Below are 4,175 nucleotides of genomic sequence, written 5' to 3'. Positions count from 1 at the left end.
GGTTCTCCAGGACTCTAGAGCCTCCCCCTCCTTCCCACTTCCCTTCGAATATAAACACCTGGAGGGCAAGAACTGTTTCATCTTTGCCTTGTCGGATTGATAGATAGTATTTGCATCTTCTGGTTCATTCAGATCCATCTTGTACTTTTTTCATCCATCCTAGAACCAGTGGACTTAAGTTCCTCAAGTGTATTCGACTGTGCTATCTTACTATCTCTTTACCTATCTTGGGTTCCAACATCCTACTAGCATTTTTATTATGTCATTTCCAGTGCAAAGGGCATGTCCTTGACAAGAGAAAAAAGAAGTAAAAGAATAGAGGGAGTTCCAGTTTTTAATCTTAGCGGTGCTAATGAGGAGATCGCCTGAAATGGTCCCTGTTTCTCCCCCAGCTGGAACGTTCCTGGATTCTATGCACAGCACACATTGCGATTTCCATCTAGAGAATAAAAGGTTCACTCCCCTCCAGATCCTAGCCCATGACTATTCCCCATGCCCTTTGACTTTTTCTCCTCATTGCATATGTTTAACCTCTGTTGGATTGCTTGATGGAGAGGGAGGAAGAAAAATTTGGAACACAAGATGATGCAATGCTGTTGATGTTGAAAACTATCTTTGCATATATTTAAAAAAAGAAAACTATTATTATGAAATTCTCCCCTCCTCCACTCCTAATCCAGCCTATCCTTCAAAATCTACCTCAAATTCTCCCAAAAGGGGGTTTCAAAAGTACCTCAGGATCTCAGTTGAGAGCTGGGAAGGACCCTAGAGATGAATGGATCCCGTCCTCCTATGTAGCAGAAGAAAGAGCTGAGAGTGCGGAGACGAGATTTGTTCCAAGGACTATGGGAACCTTGGCAATCTTCCCTTCTCAGTCCTGCAGCCCCGAAATGGCCCATGTCGGACTCCCCATTCGGATTCTACCTCCCAGCATCTGGCTGCCTCTTAGGGATGCTAACCTCTGCGCCTCTGGCCAAGTGTGTAAACAATAAATGCTTGACAATTTTCCATATTGGATATCCTTGACTTTGCTATACTTCTCATTATCGCTACTCCTTTTATGATAGTATCTTAAGGTTTGCAAAATGCTTTTCTCCCAATAACCTGGCTAAACAGATAGCACAGAGATTATGTCCATTTTAGATGAGGAAACTGAGACTCCAGGCTCAAACACTGATCAAATGAGCATCAGAGGTAGATTCAGACCAGGTCTTCTGACCCCAAGGCCGCTGGGTCAAGCAAGATGAGGCCGGGTTGGAGGTCCTGCAGTGGAGCCGGCGTAAACAGGATAATCCTGCCGACTCACTTTATAAACCCAGAGACAGAAAGTCAGTCACAAAGCTGAGGATTAGGATCCAGGCCTCCTGCTTCTCAGCACCCATTGATTCCGTGCGTGTCTCTGACCAGAGTCCCCTCCTTCCCCTCCCTTTGGTAGACCAGGCTTGAGCTCACCGTCCTAAGCTTCTCCACCAGAGACCTTGCTCCTGGGTTGAGTGATTATAGGTCATGGTATAAGGACGTAATAGGAAGAAGGGAACCCGGAGGTCACGGCCCCAACCCCCTCTCCTTACAGATGGGGAAGCTGTGGCCCGCGAGAGGAAGGAACTTATAGGGGTCACCAGGTAGCAAGGAGCAGGCCTGGGATTAAACCCAAAGTTCCCGTGCTCTTCCCACAGAGAAGCTGCCATCTTTTTCCTTGGATGGAAGCCACATGGAAGCCTGACTTGAAGGAGTAAATGTGGGCGCTAGGTTCACCCTTCGAGTCAGCCAGGCACAGGGTGCCTAGGACAGTGCTCCGGGTAGCTGGCTGCCAAGCCAGTTCAGTTGTGGCCTTTTACCCAGGCTCGCACCGGGCGTGCATCAAGCATCCCAAGTATGTGCTCCCGGGCCTGTTAATTATTATGGGGGATACCCAGCCTGGGACTATGTGTTCCATACAAAGGACAAAGGACAGCCCAGAGAGGGGAGGGGTTGAGGGAGAGCAGATGTGGAGAAGTCTCTCAGAGGTCCCCCCGGGACCCCCCTTACAAGTCACCCCAATGGGCCTGGGACTTTGTGGAGAGCTCCTTTACCTACCTCCTCACCCCACCCCTTCCCCAGACACCTCCTGCTCTTCCTCGAGGCAGTGGTGGATGGTCCCGAGACCTGGGTTAGAATCTCAGTCTGCCCTTTATTTTCTGGGAGGCCCAGGGTCCGTAACCAGCACATAACTTCATGAGTGTGGGCGGATCCATTCTTTTTCTGGCCCTCAGTTTCCCCATCTGCACAATGAGGAAGAGGGACCTGATGGCTTCTAAGGGACTTCAGCTCACCCCACTCTCGTCTCTTATTAGGCTTCCCACGTGTCCAAGTTTCTGCCAAACTGGCAGTTCTGAGGCCCTGAGACATAAAGAACACGGCCCGGGCCATGTAGGACGCCCCCGGGGCCACGTAGGACTGCCGGGCGTGGCTGGTAAGTCCGAGTGGTGGTTCTCTCTGGTCTTCTCTCTCCATTCTTCTCCATGGACATTTTACTCTTTAGATGGCGACTAGTTCCTGGGGATTGTGGTCATCATTCGGGAGGCCTGGGGCTGCAGAACCACTCAACGTACAGACTTCTCCTGCTTGACCTTTGCCAGGGCAGGGGAGACCCTGGAGGATGGGCTGTCTAGGCTGGATCAGGTGGGCCGTGAGGTGCCTTCCCCCTCCCCGGGACCAACTTGCACCGGGGTCTTAGCACAAGCACCGGGATGAGGTCCCTGGGGTGACTGGGATTCGGGAATGGGAGCCAAGGCAGAGAAGCCTCAGGGTCCCGGTTCCAGCCAGGGCCAGAGCTAGAATTCCAGAGATAGTGAAGCTACTTCTCTGGTCACAACAGCGTTCCATTAGGACAAAGGGCACATTCTTGAGCCCGCAGCTTTGGGGCTGGGGGAATAGTGGCCAAGAGGTCAGTGCTGGAATGGGGAGGAGGGCCGAGCTTTTCCCAGATCTCCACGAGAGAATTTGCCCAAGCCTCAGAGCCCCAAGGGGACGAGGAACTGCCTTGGGAGCCAGTCCTGAACGGGGTGGACTCCCCAAATCAGGGACCTCCGGCAGCGTCCACCTGTGGCCAGAGGCAGTGGGTCAGCAAAGGTTGGGCTCGGAGTCTGGGGCATGGGGGCTCACATCTCCCTCCAGAGCTTCAGAATTGTCCAGCTTTGGACAAACTGCCTCTCTGACCCCAGGCTCCTCAGCTCTAGAATGAAGACGACAGTAGGACTCTTGCAAGTCTAAAATGAGAGCAGGTGCATCAAATGATTTACAGATTTCAAAGTCCTCCAGAAATGGAAGGTCATGGTGGTGGTGGTGGTGGTAGTCGTTGGAACCCTTACAAATGTAGAGTCATTAGAATTGATAGAGACAATAAGTATCTAATTTAGTGTGGTTCAGTATGATTGATCTGATCTTACAAGGAGATGTTATGGGCCAGAAGAAACAAGGTACTAAGTAGAACTGATAGAAACAATGCTTGTGTTCACACCTTTAGAGAGCTCATACAAGCAAGAAGCTCTTAGGGCCAGAGAGGACTCTGGGAGGAAGCCCATAATCCCACTCTCGGATCCCACAATCCCACTCTCAGAGAGGGAACATAAATAGAGCTTCAGTGAGCCAGCCAGAGTGCGTTCAGCCAAAAAGATTGAGAGGGGAACGTCAAGTGAGTTTAGCCAGAAGCCCTCTCTTGGAGGCAAGTCCGATTCATTCCATCTTCCACCTTCGTGCTGGCTGGAGGCTGAAGGAAGCAGAGGCAGAAGCAAAGGACAAAGCTGCAAGAGCTCTTGGAACCAAGCAGAGAGATAGGCCACTAAGAAAACTAACCGGGCTATTTTGGAAGGAGAAAATAAACATTTGGATTTTAATCAGCTGGCTGCATTTTGAGGTGATTATTACTTTTAACTGAAACTAAGGCTGCCTCCAGAAAACCTCCCCAAGAAACCTGCTCACAGAGAGAACCATTATATTTTAAAGAAGAAAAACACCATACGTAGTAATACTAGTAATAGTAATAGTAGGTAGTAGCAGTAGTAATATTAGTAATAGTAAGTAGTAATAACAGTAATAGTAGGTAGTAGTAGTAATATTAGTAATAGTAAGTAGTAGTAATAGTAATAGTAGGTAGTAGTAGTAGTAGTAATACTAGCAATAGTAATAGTAGGTAG

The 4,175-nt window shown here is 49.4% G+C and overlaps 1 long non-coding RNA gene across 2 annotated transcripts; it reads left to right on the top strand.

Moving 5' to 3' along the window:
* The first annotated feature begins 1,981 nt into the window (after window positions 1-1,981).
* On the top strand, window positions 1,982-3,878 carry LOC127564902 (uncharacterized). Of its 2 annotated transcripts, XR_007954387.1 has the most exons (3): window positions 1,982-2,149; window positions 2,334-2,452; window positions 3,506-3,878. It is a non-coding gene; the product is annotated as an uncharacterized LOC127564902 (long non-coding RNA). The 2 variants fall into 2 exon arrangements; XR_007954386.1 differs by having other exon boundaries at window positions 1,982-2,452.
* Window positions 3,879-4,175: the final 297 nt, after the last annotated feature.

Source organism: Antechinus flavipes, chromosome 5 (assembly GCF_016432865.1).
Source record: "Antechinus flavipes isolate AdamAnt ecotype Samford, QLD, Australia chromosome 5, AdamAnt_v2, whole genome shotgun sequence".
In the NCBI taxonomy this organism is placed as follows: Eukaryota; Metazoa; Chordata; class Mammalia; order Dasyuromorphia; family Dasyuridae; genus Antechinus; species Antechinus flavipes.
This window is presented reverse-complemented; position numbering and strand designations above follow the sequence as displayed.